Genomic DNA, 16,773 nt, shown 5'->3' on the forward strand with positions numbered 1-16,773 from the left:
AGGGTCACAGCATGAAAGGTTGAAACACTGCTCTGATCCCGGTGCTTGGAAGGATCCCTGGGACTTGCTGGCCAGCCAGCCTAATCTAATTGGAAGGGCCTGTGCCATAGCGGGAGACACCCCATCTCAAAACAACAACAAAACAGGGTTAGGCAGGATCTGACCAGCACTTGAGATGACCTCTCACCTCCATCCATATCCATGTGTCCACACCCACACACTCTCAAACAAAACCGACTCAGATTGATCCAGCTGGCCCAGTGGCGAGCTAGGTCTGGCTGGCAGGGCCTGTGCAGCTCACCACCCCTGCCCCTTCTGTGCCTGCCATGTTGGCCTTGACGGCTCCTCCTTATGTGTTCCTCCACCCCAGGGCCTTTGCATACTCTGCCTGAGGTGTTTCCCACTGGGGCCTCTCCAGCTTTGCTTCCATAGGCTCGCCCTGGCTGTGTGAGAGTGTAATGTACTAGGTCTTTGTGCTGTCCTATAGTGTGTGAGACTGTCACCCCAGCTACACCCCAAGTTCCTGAATGGTGAGGATACATGGTGGGTACCCCAGGACTGCCAAGGATCGGAGTCTCCCATCTGTCTTCATGTCTGATACCTTTGTCTGGGTTGCAATGCCCGAGTCCAGGCACACTCTTTCTCTGAAGCTGTGACTGCTCTGGGCTGGAGTGGAACAGGCCTAGGTACCCATGAGCCCCAGGGTCTGGATCTGTCAAGCAGGCAGCTACCTTTAACAGTGTGGCATGTATATGGGTGGATGTTGTCCTTGCATCCTGGCTCCTTGGGAACAGGCGTGCACACTGGTGTGACAGCTGTGGGTATCCTGTGTCAGATGTTCACTCTGCCCTAGTGCCAGAGCTGATTGGGGATATTGGAACCCTACTGTGCCTCTCCTGGACTGGTCCTTCCAAGTCCTGGTCACCAGAGTGCCCAGTTGCCCATTTTTCAGATAGGGAAATTGAGGCACACAGTAGTGTTACTGTCATGTGCCATTCTGAGTGGCAGGTGGCCTGGGCAGGAACTTTTCTGTCCTTGAGGTCCTTACCTTTGATTGGCTGGAACAGTCCCTGCCCTTCTTTGCCTCTGGTCACTGCAGCTTGTTCCTCAGGGCCACCCTCCAAGGCTCCATCCATAGCTTTGGCTGGCTCTGCGGAGTGGGAGGTTGACCCTGCTATCTTGGCTTCTCCTTGCCAGTTATTAATAGCATCCGCAGCACTGACAGGAAGCTGCATTCCCCCACTGTATATGCCTCCCCCCCCACCCCCCGTGTCCCTGGCACCTGGGTTCCGCTATTGTCCTTGTCACAGCTTCGTGGGAACACCAAGGCAGGGGACCGTACTGCAGGTTTGCTGTGTGACCTTCAGGTTTGTGCTGCCCTCTCTGTGCCTTGAGTCCCTTGTCTGGGCATCTGGGCTCTCTGGGTGCTGAAAGAGTACTTCTAGGGGTTTGGGAGACTTTGAGGTGTGGGGCATTGTTGATCTGAGGCAGGGGAAGCTGATAAGTTACTGCCGTGGGAGGGTCTTGGGCACCAGAGGCCCTCCTCTATTTTCCGGCCAGAAGGTGACAGAAAAGGCTTTGAAGCAGGAGTGTTTCATGGGGCCCTGGGTCAGCCTGACTGGTTGTTGTCATTCTGTCCCTTTGATACTGCCATGGGGGTCCTGGGTCCCAAGTGGTCCAAGGGCCAGAGTGGCTTTGAGTGGCTGTGAGACTCTACCTCCCCTGGCTAACAGCCCCTTCAGTCCTCACTCTGTGTGCCACTTGTTCTGGAAGGCCCACCCGTGTCTCACCCCGCTGTCCAGCTGTACCTTGCAGAGTTCTGTGCCTCGCCTGGTGACACCTGGAGGCTTCACAGAAGATACAGGATCCATCGATGCTCTGATTGTTCATGGCCTCAGCTGTGCAGAGGAGGGTGTGGAGGAGGTCTCCGTAGGGAGGAACTTGCAAGAAAAACCCAAAACCCAGAATCTCCGAAAGAGTTAGTTACTCCAGGATGCTGATCGCTAGCTAATTTGTTTCACCTAGGGGGAGGTCTCAGGTGATGGCCTCTACCTGAATCACATTCTCATAAAAGCTAGACTGTGTGCTTGGGGCTGGGTATACGTCATATAGGAGACAGATCTGGGCATGCCCTGTGTGCCTTGTGGGAATGGAGAGGCTGAGTTACTTGGACCCCAAAATTAGATGCTGGAGTTCAGAGTCCATGGGTGTGGCTCTGGGAGTTCCCCTGAGGCTCTGAGGTGCTTATTCTGGAGTCTTTTAAAGCAGAACAACAGCCCCCAAATGATGCCGAGTCTTGGAGGCTGTATGTTTTGACAAGGGACAAAGGGGAGCCAAGGCTGGAAATGGGACCAAGGGTGAGTGAGCTGGAGCCAGGTGACTGTTGGTGGCATCTCACTAATGTGTCACAGGGTCTTTATGACAAAGAGACTGGAGACCGGGGCTGTAGGAGGTGGGGAGCAATGTCCTGTGTCCCTGGCTACAGGGAGGCCCAGTCCAGCTACACAGTGTCTTCCTCTTCCTCTGCTGTTGTATTTCTTACCCTCAAATGGAGGGTGGCGATGGTTTTGACTGTTGGCTGGTCATGTTACTCGTTATAACCAAAGAAGAGGCTTGTATTGGTCCAGCGCTTAACCAGAGCTGGGGGCACAGTCACATAGATGGCGATTGTCCTAGACTCAGGACATCAGTGGTCGTTGTGTCCTGGGATCTGGGGGACAGGATGTGGAACAACAGGGGAGAACTGCGTCTTTCTAGGGACTCCATTGGCGGGGAGGCTGGGGGAGGCTGGAGGAGGCTGGGGGAGGCCAGGGAGGCTGGGGGAGGCCAGGGAGGCTGGGGGAGGTCAGGGAGGCTGGGGGAGGCCAGGGAGGCTGGGGGAGGTCAGGGAGGCTGGGGGAGGTCAGGGAGGCTGGGGGAGGTCAGGGAGGCTGGGGGAGGTCAGGGAGGCTGGGGGAGGCTGGGGGAGGTCAGGGAGGCTGGGGGAGGTCAGGGAGGCTGGGGGAGGCTGGAAGAGGCAGGAAGGTCTGCGGTCCCATGTCCTCTCTTTGTTTTTAGTTCCCTCAAAGCTAGTGTGTAACTGTTCCTAGCGGATGGCCAGGGAACAGTGTGACCCTAGCTTATCCCGTGACAGACTATAGTCCGTTCTCCAGGATGCGCTCCCACAGCCACGGCCTTGTCTCCAAGGGGCAGGTGCCCTGGGTTCTCTGCTGCAGGCAGTGCCCAGAGGCCAACTCCCCAGCTGCAAAGAGAGGCGGAAATTGCCGGCTCCTGTCCCAAGGCCTTTGGGCCGGTCGCCAGGAACTGGAGCAGCAATTAAATGAAGTGAGATCCTTCGATGCACGTGTCATGTCCCGCGTGCGTGCATGTGTGTGCGTGTGCATGTGCAGAGGCTGCAGGGCCATAGTGGGTTGTATCTGCCAGCCTAGATCAGGAGGAAAGGAGATAGGAAGCGGTGCTGGCTAAGATCACAGAACATTGCCATCAGGTTCCTCCACTGCAGGCCAGCCCAGTGCTGTCCAGTTGGGTGCGGGCTTTTCCCGCCCACATCTTTCTGCTTCCTCAGGCCGGTGTGTGGTGTGTTTCCCTCCTGGCCTGGTCCCCATCATGTCCTCCTGGCTGAGTTCACAGGTCTCATCATTCTGCGGGAGACAAGGTGCAGCCTGCTGTCACAGTGAGCCAAGTGGCCCCACCAGTCTGTAGGTCAGCAGTGGGTGAGCAGTGATGGCTTCGTGTATCACCCATACTCAGGAGGATAGGCCTCAGACCCCAGGGGCACTGCGGGAATCCTGGAAGCCTCCCGCCACCATCCGTATATGCTGGGCATGTTTAAATCATACTGCCTCAGTTTCCCTATGTGCTTGTTGGTAGAACTAGGAGGCTTTAGAACCAAGCCACTTGGTTCTGTGTCATAGCTTATATCCATGTATCTTGTCTCTAGGTCTGCGGCAAGACCCATGTCTCGTGGGTTGGCGTAATTTCTCGAGTAGTCTCGGTCACAGACAAAGGGTGTTTCTTGTGATTGGTGGATCAAGATGGGAAGAGGCCTCTAAACTTTCCCAGTATGCACTGGGGAGCAAAGAGAAATAGGCGTGGGGCCTTCCCTGAAGGTGCCTGCCTCTGTGGAGGAGGCTACTCTGCCAAGGTATGCCTTCACCAGGCCTGGCTTGAGCCTTGGCAGCTGTCCGACAGGGCTGGCTGGCTCGCCTCTGAGAATGTTTCCTGTAGGTAGGGAACTTAGAAACAGACCATCTGAGCGTAGTCCAGCCTCTTAGAGCGTACTTGTGCTTTTGGGGGACAGGGAAGGGACTCTCTTGTACCTCTTTTTCCTTAATGTTTTGAGGCAGTGTCTCATAGCCTAGGTTAGCTCAGGTGGGGCACTGCTCATATTCCTGGGATGGGCATTTTGGATCCTTCATACTCGTATTTATATCCTACCCACCAGTGCCTGAACAGCCCCTGTTCTGCCCCTCCGTGACAGCCAGAAACGCCTACAGACTTTGCCCAGTGTCCGTGGGGCACATGCCTCCCATGGCTCTTTGGATCTCTCCAGCAGGGAGGCCGCAGGCAGCCGAGTCTGCTGGTGCCCACATCTGTTTGTAGGTTCTGTTACTGAAATGCATTCAGTGTGTGCCAGGCTGTGCAGATGCCCTCTCTCCCTGCTATCTTTGTCTTGGCATTTCAGTGTGTGTGTGGGGGGGTGGAGTATTTGGAGGTGGGGGCAGGTGGTCCAGTGAGGAGCAGTCAGCCTGGGTTTGTCGCCCACCCCAGTATCCCTATCCAGAGAAGGGCCATGGGCTGCTTTGGGATTCAGGTGAGCAGCGTTGCCCAGGACGTGGAGCTCCTGGTGGTTGGCCCCGCTGCACCAGCAGACATCAGCAGCCTTCTCTGCAGGCCCTCTCAGCACAGATCCTCTGGGGATTAAGTGGGTTCATTTGATCAAGAACGTGAACTTGAGCGGGCTGCTTATCTCCTTTGAGATAAAAGCTGGGTAGGCCGTGAGCCACCTGGCCTGGGGAGGAAGGTGCAGGATTTTAGCCTCCCTTCTGCTCTCCCTTCGAGGGCCCTGGGGCTTCCCTGCTGGCCAGCATTTGGGGACTGTTCACTGTGAACCAAGTCTGCGGCTGTGCCCAGCTGAGGAAGCCTAGGTTCTGTCTACCTGTATACTCCGTTTTCGGGTTTTGAATGAAGTCCTGAGGTCCAGGGAGGTTAGTGGACTTGTCCAGAAGCCCAGCCCTTGACAGGAGGTGTCTGGAAGCTTTAGTGCAAAGTGGGAGTGGCTGGACACAGTCCAGGGAAGGGAAGCTGTGTGCGTTGGTGCTAAAGGGCTTCAGCGCCCGCTCTGCAGGACAGCTTTAATGGCCAAAGCTTGTGTGGGGTGGGGACTCGGATGGCGTGGGACTTTCATGGGCAGAGCCACAATCATTTCTACCAGTTTCTAGGATGTCTAGGGGAGGGGCGTTGCCATGGAGACCCCACTGCTGTGGCTCTCAGGGGTAACAGGAGCGATGATACCACCACTGTAGGTTGAGACCGCAGCCACGCCACGCACACTGCGGGTGGAGAATCTTTTTCATCTCAGTCACTGCCGAAGCCAGGCCCTAAACTAGAGCCCAGGCCTGGAACAGTGCTGCCAGAGATGCTGCCTCCCTGGTGGCTTCCCCAGTTCTTGCTACACTTTTTTTTTTTTAACCTCGGATTTCCCACATGCTGTCCCACCCACTTAGAAACCTTTCCCTAGAGACAAACATGGAGTCTGTTTGCTGCCAGTCAGGCCTCCTCAGCTCACGCATGGCCTTTTCAGGTGGCCCCAGGAGGTCTTGGGGTTGGGGGGGAGTTAGCCAATTAGAACAGGGTGGGGCCAATGGCTCCCACAGGCCACGCCCACCCACAGGCCACGCCCACCCAAGGCTACGCCCACCCACGGGGCTGGCATTAGGTTTGCTCTGTGATTTTACAAATTCGTTCTCAGGAAAGGACTTACTCAGCCCACGGATCTCCAAAATGACTTTCAGAGAATGTATAGAGTTTTACGCACACTTGACTACGCCGTTTCTGTTGTGTGTGGAGTGCGTGCGCACACATGTGGAGGTCAGAGGACAACTTCAATGTCATTGCTCCGATGTTTCTAGCATTCTGGGAAGGCAGTTTCTCGCTGGGTCCTGGACTATCCGAAGTAGGCTAGGCTGGCCAGCCGGGGAGTCTCAGATGTTTCTACCTCCCATCTCCCCATCGGTGAGACCATAGGTGCAACCAGCACACCTGACCTCGGGGTGGGGCTCCAAATTCAGGTCTGCACACTTTGGAAGTAAGTGCTTTGCCCACTGAGCCATCTTCCCTGCCCCGTTGTTACTTTAAAGCACATTTCTTTTTCTCATTTAAAAACATCATTATGTTACCGGGAAGGTGACTTAGCAGTTGAAAGCATCAACTGCTCTTCCCAAGGACCCAGGTTTGGTTCCCAGCACCCACATGGCAGCCCACAGCCACCTCTAACTCCGGGTCCAGGGGCTCTGATGCCTTCCTCTGACCTGTCGGCACTGTATGCATGTGACACACCCATGTTCCTGTAGGCAGACCCAACATAAATATTTAAAAAAAAAAAAAAAACGATGTCACTGATCAAATATTACTCAGCGCCAAAGTGGAATGAAACACCATATCCTCGCCCCCTAGAGACGAGGCACAGAATGACCTTGAATGGAAGAGGGGACACCCGAAAGCTCGGGCCTGTGTGGGTTGAGGGTTGAAGCATCCATTAAAGACGGATCCATGGAGAACAGAGGAGCCGTGGGGAGGGTCCTCGAGAGCCTTCAGTGTGGACAGGGTCACTTTAGGGTAGCAGAACGTTCTGGAACTACATAGCAATGGTTGCCCAGCGTTGGGTGTGCCAAGCACCCTTGAATTCTTTACTTTGTAATGACTTCCATGCATTTCATCTCAATAAACATGTGTGAAAACCAGTGTTTATTTTTTTATTTATTTATTTATTTTTTTTGGTTCTTTTTTTCGGAGCTGGGGATCGAACCCAGGGCCTTGCGCTTCCTTATTTTTTTATTTTTAAGTGAATATTTATTCTGGGGGCTGGAGAGAGGTGCTCAGCGATTTCAGAACATTTTGTTACTCTTGCAGAGGACTCAGGTTTGAGTCCCAGCACCAGTTGCAGAGGGTCCGATACTGTACTCTTCTGGTCTCCACAGATTTTTTTTCACACTGTGGTGCACAGACATAGACTCAGGCAAAACATCCATAAACATGTTTTGAAAATTACACTTAATTTATTTACTTATCGTGTCTGTCGGGGAGCAGTTCAGACACATAGGCTGTGGTGCATATGTGGAAGTCAGAGGACAGCTTGCAGGGGTCAGTTCTCCTAAAGCTATATGGGTCCCAGGGATTGAACTCCAGGCCTCTCCGCCTTGGCGACAAGTGCAGTAACCTCCAGTTTTCTTTATTAATCTACTGGGCTCAGTACCTTGTAGTCTTGTGGTTTAGTGGTGCTGCAAGATGAGAGATGGGATGTTGGGCCAGCCAGAAAATGGTAGCGGTAGAATTTGAGTTTGGGCCCCCACCCTATCCTAAGATGAAGAGTTGATCCCAGATTGTAAGGCTCTGGGGCCTTCCTGCTGGCCAGGGATGGGCCCTTGGGTGAGCTTGAATGCTACCCTGGGTGATGAGCAGGCTCTCCTGATTGTGTGCGTTTGTCATCTGGAGTCCCTTGGTCCTAGCACACAGTCTCCCAGTGGGGCTGGGAGAGTCACAGCCCAAAGTGGGACCCTAACTGGACCTGGCTGTACCTCAGTACTGGTCACTCCTGGAGTGCAGAGTGCTGTCTGTCTGTCTGTTTATCTCTGTGTGTCTCTGTCCTCTGTCTCTGTTTATCTCTCTGTCACCCCCCCTTTACCCCATGTGACCTTCCAAAAAACATGCTGAGCTAGTCTGAAAGGGCCTCTAGGAAGAGTGTCTCCCCCACTTGGCCTCCACGAGACTCAGTTTCTCCAGTTGTATGATCAGCCCAAGAGGGAGCCTGGGATCAACATCTCAGAATTTAGAGCTGCGAAGCCATGATGTGGGGTGGAGGGGTACTGCGGTGTCACCCCGTTTTGTAGACTGGACACGCTTGCAGCAAGCATGGGGCAGCGTGTGGTGAGTCAGGCTCTGAGGGCTACTCCTCATCACAAGGGTATGGAGCAGCCTCCCTCCTGGATGTACCCTGCGCCCTGTGGGGTTGACAGTCGCGGCAGGCAGTGTCAGCTCATGCAGGGGACTTTGTGAATGGGGTGTAGGCGGCAAGGGTCTGCTTCCCACATGACACCTTCAATGCCAGCTGCCTGTTCTCTCTCAGGTTGCAAGACTCTTGATTGTCCCCGGAGCCCCGGGTGACAGATCTCTTTAATCCGCCTCTTGACCCAGACAATTAATTGCATTCTGGAGATCGATTGTGGCCCTGATCTCCACCGCCGCCAGAGCCCCTGGCCCAGCACATGCAACCCCTCGTGGCCTGTTCCCGCACCACGGGCAGAGGCTGGGGCCCTCTGCGGTAAGCCTAACTTTTCCCAGGCTCTGGGTTGAGCCTCCTAGTTTGGTAGGGATTGTTGGTGATTTTCCTATCCAGTTTGGCGACTCCACCGAGGCCTTGCTATATCCTCTCTGCAGATGGGCCCCAAGGGCAGTATCCCCCCCCCCCCCCATCTGCTCTCCTGCTCTGTGTGCCCCACTGGTTCCCCAGGCCAGGAATACACGGAGGCAGCTGGGACGGTTAAGTCCTCTCTATGGGGCCTTGACCCCTTTTCCTGCATTTCCCCAACCCCGTGTGGAGAGTGGGAGAATGTGCCGGGATGTAGTAGCTTAGGGTGCTTGCTTTGACGTGCCTGGGAGCCTAGGTTCTACCCCTAAAAAAAAAAAAAAAACCCAAAACTGATGATAATAATCTTAATGATACCAGAGCGGCACTTGTTGGGAGTGAAGGTTCGAGTGGGGCTGGGCCCATGTGGGTGACTGCTGATGGACAGGTGGATAGCAGATGGCGTCTCGGGTTGCCTGGGCCTCTGTGGGCTGCCGGCCTGGTTTGTCCTGGCCTGGCCTGTGCTTGGCTGTGAGCCAGACTGCCTCTGACCACAGAGAGGCCCCTTCCCTGGGAAGGCGGCGGTCGATGCGGCTTCTTCCTGGCCTCGGCCTCTAATTGCTCCCTCTGGTTCTGCCTTTTGTAGATGGTCCTCCTCCCCCGCCCCCTCCTCATCCTGCCCTGGGTGAGAAGCGAGATGGCTCGTCTGAGAAGCCAGGTCTGAGAAGCTTGATTCCTGACCCTGTGAGTGGGTGGAGGGGGGGAGCCTGGTTAGAGGGCCAGGCTGCCAAGTCCTGATTTGAGTGAGGATGGAGGACACGCCCCATCCCCCCAATTCTCCCTGTCCCTGTGGTTCTGGAGCTGGTGTGTGTGTGTGTGTGTGTGTGTGTGTGTGTGTGTGTGTGTGTGTATTAGTGTTATCTGTTCCTAAGGCTGGCACCTTCCTCACAGGGTGGAGGAGACATTACAATGGCTGGTACAAAGCCCACATGGTGGCTCTGGGTATTGTTCCCATGGTGTCAGTGTCCCCCGCCCCTTCCCGTCATTATACCCAGACAGAAGAGGCTTGATGTCTTGGGGAGCACGCAGGTGCTTTTGGGGGGCCATGTGGGACAGTGGGCATCTCTGCCTTCCGTTTCTCTCCTCTCTTGGTGCAGCCTGTGTCCCCCTCCCTCTGTCACAAAGGCCCTGTCATGTGGTGTCCCTGCCACCCCATCCCACCCCCATGCTGCCGGCCCTCTCGGCCTTGGTTTCACAGCCCCTGCCCTGCTCCTGGGAGGGCTACAGGGGTGAGGCTGCTGCCATCCGCCTCCTGCCGTGGCCACCTCAGCCGAGCTGCTGGAGCTGAGACCTTGGTGGCCTCCCTGTGATTGCTTCTCGGCAGCTTCAAGGAGAGCTGGGGAGGGAGGGCAGGCGGGCGTCTCAGCTGTCACTTGAGAAGGAAAATAAAATATCCCCGTGGCTTCTAAATGGAAGGGCGGTGGAGCGGCCTCCTTTGCTTCGCTGTCTCAGCTGCTGGCTCCCACAGTGACACAGGCCCCTGGGGGACAGGGTAGGCTTCCTGTTTACCTGGTGTAGAAAGATGTGCCCAGCTGGGCTCTCCTCGGAGGGTGGGGGAATTCCCCAGGTCCCCCGGAGCCTTAGGGATCTGGCCACTCCAGCTTTGGGGATCCGGGTTGTATTGGTCCAAGTCCTGAAACAGCCATTTATCTGGGGTTGGGATGGCGTGGGGTGTGGTGTGGGTTATCACGGAATGCTGAGGGCTGGGCCAGATCTATGTCTGGTTTAGGGTTTCTCTCTTGGTGTGCCTGCCATTGGGTCTCTTGGCTGTAGAGCTGGGGGATTCATCTAGGGCAAGATGGGCTCCTGGTAAGCACTGTTAATTCTCCAGGTGTCTGCTGGGGCTGTATAGAAGCAGAGGCTCCTGAGTGCAGTGGGAACTGTGCCGAGTGCCTTGCTCCAGACGCGGAGCGCAGCAGTGGTCTGGGTTGGAGCGGGGAGCTGCAGGGCAGGGTCTGGGTCTTGCTTGTGATTGGGTTCCAGGGTCTCTGCTCATCCTTACTTTTTTTACCTGGGGACCAAGGGTCATCTGTGCTATGGAGGGAATGACTGCTGGCCAGGAAGAGGCTGGCAGCCAATGAACATTGGTGCCGAGTGCTCCCTGGGATGGTCACCAGTAGACAGTTCCTGTCATCCATCCAGGGCACAGGATCTGGGAGGCATAGGCCTCGCATGGCTGGATCCTCGAGTAGCACAGAGCTAGCTAGGCCTTGCTCATGGCTTAGATCCAGACTATTTAGCGCTCTCTCTCTCTCTCTCTCTCTCTCTCTCTCTCTCTCTCTCTCTCTGTGTGTGTGTGTGTGTGTGTGTGTGTGTGTGTGTGTGTGTGTTGGGGGGTGGGTGTCAGATAGTGTCTTGGGAGGGCACTGCCTCAAGTTCAGAGATTGCCCTGGGAGTGCAGGCTGGCCCTGTCACCCCATGCCTGTAATGCCTACATGTGAGAGGAGGTTGGTCCTCCTTGTCCCCTCTTTGTGCCATGCTCTTCCCAGACCCTGCAGAAGTTCCTGCCCAGGGCCTCCAGAGCTAGCTGGTTCTTGGTCATGAGCTCCTTGCTGCAGCCTCACTTCTGTGAGCCCTTGTCCCGTTGTAGGTTCCCTGAGAGTTTCTAGAGCTGCTTCTCCTGTTGCCCCTGTGTGGGCTGTGTCTCTGACAAGTTGCTCTAAGGTCTGACCTCTTTCTGTGCTTATGGCCACACGTCTCTACCTGGCCTGGAGATAGGGGCTTGTCCCTTTTTTGGTGGCCCATTGTTCTCCAGGACTGCCTCTTGTCCTCCTGTTACTTTGTTTTTGAGCTGGGCAGGGGGACAGTCAGGTGGCTTCCCAGAGGAGGAGGAGTTGGTGCTTGTCCCATTCCTGGGAAGGCAGGGATGGCATTGAGGGGGGCAAGTTGGAAATTCAGCCAACGGGCCTTCCTTTGAGGACAGCGCTGCCTGAGGCCTGGGAGAGGTGTCTTGGAAAATGTCCCTCCCCCCAGCTGCTTTGCTGGGAACTGACTTCTAAGCCCCAGGGGGCGGGAGGGGCCCTTGGAACTTCCTCCGGGCCAGAGGGGGGAGCTGGATATTAGCTGGGAAGGAGGGGCACCCCTATACTCAGTGTGTCTGCTGCGTGAGGGCTGTTAGGGGGCATCCTGTGGGGTGAGAGGAGCTGTGGATATGCAGACAGGACTTGCCAAGTGTGCACAGGGGACAGGAGGGGCAGGATGGAGAGGAGTGTGCAGACTTGCCATGTGCGTGCTTCTGAGAAAAGTGCCTATGAAGAGGAACCAGAGTGGCTGTGACCCAAACAGCCCAGCAACCTGCATGTGCCATTACCAGTGGTGGAGGGAATGAGTGAGAGCAAGGGAAAGTGCTGGAGGCTTGCTGAGTGTGCTTGTGAGCAGCCAGGAACCCAGAGAGTGCTCCCCGTGGCAGGAGAGTGCTCCCCATGGCAGGAGGCAAGGCTACCTGCTAGGAGTATTGCACATGGGAACTAGCTATTAGCCATCTGGATTGTGTGAGTGTGTACTCACCTGCGTGTGTGTGTGTGTGTGTGTGTGTGCGCGCGCGTGCTTGCTTGTGTGCGTCTGTGCACTTGCACACTCGTTTGCCCCTTTGCCTGCCCCCTTGCCTGTTATTGTTTGATCTCTTTCGTTGTGATAAATCACTTTGACCAAAATCAACTTGTAGGGGAAAGAGTTTATTTCTACTTAAACTTTCTGGATCTCAGTCCGTCATTGAGGGCAATCAGGGCAAGAACTTAAGCAGCAACTGAAGCAAAAACCATGAGAAATGCTGCTTGCTGGCCTCATGTTCAGCTAGCTTTCTTATACTGTAGAGACTCACCTGCCTAGGAAATGGTGCTGCCCACAGTGGGCTGTGCCTCCCCATACCAGTCATTAGTCAGGGCAGTCTCTCATAGACATGGCCACAGGCCAGTCTAATAGAAGCAATTCTTCCCCAGAGGTTGCTTCTTGTAGGTGACTCTAGGTTGTGTCAAGTTGACAATAAAACATAGGACAAGGCTGTGTATTAGCTGCACCCCATCCATCCTGGTTCCCAGCATCCCTGGGTTCAGGCTCTGCTGTATCAGGGGTGGGGAGGATAGGTTCCAGCCTCCAGCCTCAGCCTCCTTCCAGGGAAGCTGGGACAGCCACCTCAGGTAACTGTCAGCACTAAATAAGGGGCTGGGATACCAGGCCACCCCTTTGTCCTCTCCCTGAGCTGTCCACAGGCCTGCTCATAGCCCCCTGTGGGCAGAGTTGCTCTAGCCCTCTGTTGGCTTTGTGGGGTCCACGTGAGATGCCTTCCTTCAGGTCCACGCTGATGTCCCTAATCACCCACCCGCTGTCTGCTTTGTGGCATTTCCTGTTGGCCCCTCTCACCTGGTGTGGTTCTCGCCACTTCTACTGTCCTCCAGAGTGGCATGGGACCTTGTTCCTCCCTAGCCAAGATCTGGCTGAAGGCCTTGCTGCTTAGGTCGAAACCTACCAGATGTCCCTGTATGGGTGGCCATGTTGGCTCTGCCCAGGGCCTTGCATGGGACCCCAGCTATCCCTGTGTCTGCTGTGTGTGTTCCTGCCAGTCTCAGCCAGCATGGCACTTGTCCCTCTCAGCAGTCCTGCTAGGACTCCCTAAAAGGGGGAATACCTCCCTCGGACCTGTTCACCACTGGCCCATACCGATCCTGTACGAACCCTAGGCACTGCATTGAAGGGGTCACAGGCAGTGAGGGCCTGAAGGGGATGGCCCTATTCCCAGCTGACCTTCCAGGGTAGGGGCCTGTCCTGTCGCCAGGGAGGGAGGGCACCCACCTTCAAGGGCTGGAGTTGCCTGACCGACCCATCACAGACAGGCTGCAGGTGGCTGGCCGCCGCCACCGGAACTTCTGGGAGTCATGCCCGTCCTCCCCATTCCAGCTTTCCACAGGGCCTGTCTCTGGAGTTGCTGCAGATGGCGGAACCCGGTGCCAAGCCCCGGGGCATCACAGCAAACAAAGGCTTAAGGAGGACACAGGGCAGAAAGAAGCAACTGCACGGTCTCCTGTGGAGCGCCGGCAGCTGCCCCTTCAAGCCTGGAGTTTAAGGGGCCTGCCAGGGCAGGCAGTGTGGGAGTGCAGGGCCTGGAGCTGTGCCGCCAGCCCTGGATTGAGTCCTGGCAGTGCCAGCCAGCAGTCATAGGAGCATGCAGGATGCACATCCAGACTCATTATATATTCAGATTCGGCATGTCTGTGAGGTTGTCTCTACCACTGTGAACGTTTCAGAGATGTGACATTAAGGCACAGAGGGGAGGCTACTGGCTTCCAAACCGCACTGCTGGGTACCTGGGGTGCTTGCTCCAGAGCCTAAACGTGCTATACCTCCACCTTCTTCATTGGCCTCTTTATCTTTGGGGGTCTAGCATAGTTTGGGGCTGAGATGCTGGTGCATTGGGAAGTGTCTCGGAGATGACTTTGGGGGGCAGCTTGTTTTTCAGGGAGGACCGAGGTCAGGATGCCAAACCTGCACAGTCACGGCTGTCAGTGCCGTATAGACTCTGTTACACTATCCACTGCGCTTTCTCTCTGGCGCATCCTTTTGCCACACAGTAAAGAAGGAGTGAAGGTTGAATGGGCATTGTAGGGTTTGTAGTTTTAGCCTTTGGGGGAGGCTGAGGCAGGAGGATCGTGAGCTGCTCTAAGCATGAGCCTGTTGTAGGAGCAGGTCTCACAGCAGACGCCTTCTTGGCTGTTTACAGATAGCGTCCTATTTGCTGCAGCAACGTGTGAGTCTCAGCTGCTTCCCTCTTGTTTTTTCAACACCTGACGTGGTGGCTCCAGACTTAATCTGCACTCTGGCAGTGTCGCCATTGTCCGGTTATCAGTGCATCTGTGCTGCATTTCAGATCCAGACCCTCTGCTGCCCGTCTTTGCGTGGTGACTTGGTTAAGGAATTTTGTTTCTTTTGACCTGGCAGCACTGGGGAATTGAACCTTAGGCCCCATGCGTGCTGGGCAGGGGTTCTACCACCCAGCCACCCCACCACCCCCGCCCTTCTCTGTATGTTTTAGTTGTAGACAGGATCTCACCAAGTTGCTCAGGCCAACCTTGAGCACTGTGGAGTTCTCTGGCCTTGAACTCATGATCTTTCTGCCTCAGCCCCCAGCGTACGTACGTGGTATGATATCCCTGAGTTACCGGGCTCTTTCGGTTAGGGAGTTGGGGGTGTAGGTGGAGAGTGGACCTGCCTAGCAGGTGCCAGTTCACTTGCTTGTTCTTGGGGTCCTGGGGCGTCGCTGGGGCAGGGTCCTTGGTCATACCATGTTCATAGCCATGATGGTCTTTTATTTAAGGTGGTCCCTGTCTGGGGTGTGTGCTTCTTGGAACCCAATGGGGTTGAGGTGGAAAACTGGGCTCTGTCCTTTCTTCTAAGGCCAGGGTTGTAGGAGCGAGACTTGGGTCGCTTGAGCCTCAGTCTACCACTCTGTAGTGTGTGCTAAGGCACCTCCCTCGTGGGGTCACTGTGGGAAGCCCTTGTCCACGTGAGACCTGTAATTTTGTTAGTGACAAGACCCCTGTTTTTTTCCCACAGCGCTCCTGAGTCTTTGAGGAACACAGCCTCCCGGTGGAAGTTTCTGGTAGGTTCATCTTTTATTTCCACTTTGCTGTCTTGGGTGTGTGTGTGTGTGTGTGTGTGTGTGTGTGTGTGTGTGTGTGTGTGTGTGTGTGGGTCCATACTGCCTGCATCTTCTGATGATGGAAGCTGGCGTAGGGTGTTGGGGAGGCAGAGGCTGTCTAGCAGGCAGGAGTTGGTGTGCAATGGTGCTTGGTACCTCAGGGTTGCCTAGGAAGAACAGGGAACAGCTGGGGATGGTGAGGGTGGGGAGTCCCCACCCCTCCTCTCTTGGGAGAGTTTGTTCTTTATCCATTAATGGATTAGTTGTTTGTTACTTCCTTTCTTTTGTGGTAGTGGCGATGGAACCTAGACCTCACACATGCTAGGCAAGCACTAACCACCAAGCCACACCTCCAGCCCTCTCTTTTTTAAAATATCGAGACAGGGTCTCACTAAGTTGCCCTGGATGGCCTTGAACTCACGTCATCCATCCATCCATCCACCTCAGGTGGGCTTTGAGTGCGAGATCCTTCTGCCGCTGGGATGACAGGCCCGCTACTTCTTCCTGAAGCACCTACTGCGTGTAGGTGGAGCAGTGGGTGACCGAGAGAGCTTGCTAACAAGCTGAGCAAATGCCCTGTCAGCATGCAGCCAGCGGTCGGCAAGCCTGATGGGAGGCACCGCTGGGTAAAGAATGAGTCCAGCTGAGGGGAGTTATGGGTGCATGTGTGGGGTGAGGTACAGCTTCCTATGGAGTCTCCAGAAAGTGGCATTTGAGGCTGGAGTGATGGCTCAGTGGTAGTTCCAGGGGGTCAGAATCCCTCTTCGGACCTCCACACACACCAGTCACACATGGGGTACACAGACATGCATACAGGCAAATACTCATCCACGTAAAATAAAGACGGCCTTGGATTGAGGCCTGAGAAGGGGAGAAGGTTGGTATCTGGGGGATGGTATTTAGACGGAGGGTACACGGCCCACGTAAAGGTCCTGGTACAGTCTTCACTGGACTCTCTGGCTGGGACTCCTCTCTCTGTGTTGAGCCCTTTACAGGCACCCCAGTAGTCGGGAGGGGGAGGGATGTGTATCCTTCCCCGCCCCCACCCTGGCCAGCAGGGCCATGGTTCCTCTCCCTCCTCTTTCAGGCTGGCATTAAACTTGCTGTGCAGCCCTGAACTTCTTTCGAATTCCGTTGTCTGTGTACAGTTAGGTGTGTGGGCCGCCGCGTGCGGTGTGTGTGGTGTCTGGGCGTTCTAGGCAAGCCCCGCACCAACCAGCCACTTCTTGGAGCCATAGGCTGTGGCTTCATCTGAGGAGGGAGGTGGGCATGAGTGTGGGGGCGGGGCTGTCCACCGAGTCTTTGAGAGTGGAAAGAACATCTCGGTTGCTGCTGCCCGCACCCCCCCAACCCCCATCCATCCGCATCTCGCTGCCTAATGGGGAGCCACCTCAGCCTGACTTATCTGCCTGTCAGGCCAGTGGCCCACCCGAGGACGATAAAAGGGCTTTTTGTCTGCAAGCACTTAGCTTCCTCCACTGGGGCGATCCATCATGCTTGTGGGAGGAGGGAAGCAGAC

General features: G+C 55.4%; 1 protein-coding gene across 41 annotated transcripts in view; it reads left to right on the top strand.

Moving 5' to 3' along the window:
- The window catches only part of Ncor2 (nuclear receptor co-repressor 2), a 161,877-nt gene that overhangs the window by 10,824 nt on the left and 134,280 nt on the right, over positions 1-16,773 (top strand). For 32 of the 41 annotated variants that reach the window (XM_063271499.1, XM_063271502.1, XM_063271507.1 and 29 more), the window contains exon 1: positions 15,197-15,215. The exons of 1 other annotated variant lie outside the window; for it this stretch is intronic. The gene's annotated coding sequence lies outside the window, so the exon portion shown is untranslated. Of the gene's footprint in view, positions 1-15,169; positions 15,216-16,773 lie in introns of those variants that run through there. 8 more of the 41 variants (XM_006249305.5, XM_006249320.5, XM_017598397.3 and 5 more) reach the window with 1 other exon arrangement.

Source organism: Rattus norvegicus, chromosome 12 (assembly GCF_036323735.1).
Source record: "Rattus norvegicus strain BN/NHsdMcwi chromosome 12, GRCr8, whole genome shotgun sequence".
Classification (NCBI taxonomy): domain Eukaryota; kingdom Metazoa; phylum Chordata; class Mammalia; order Rodentia; family Muridae; genus Rattus; species Rattus norvegicus.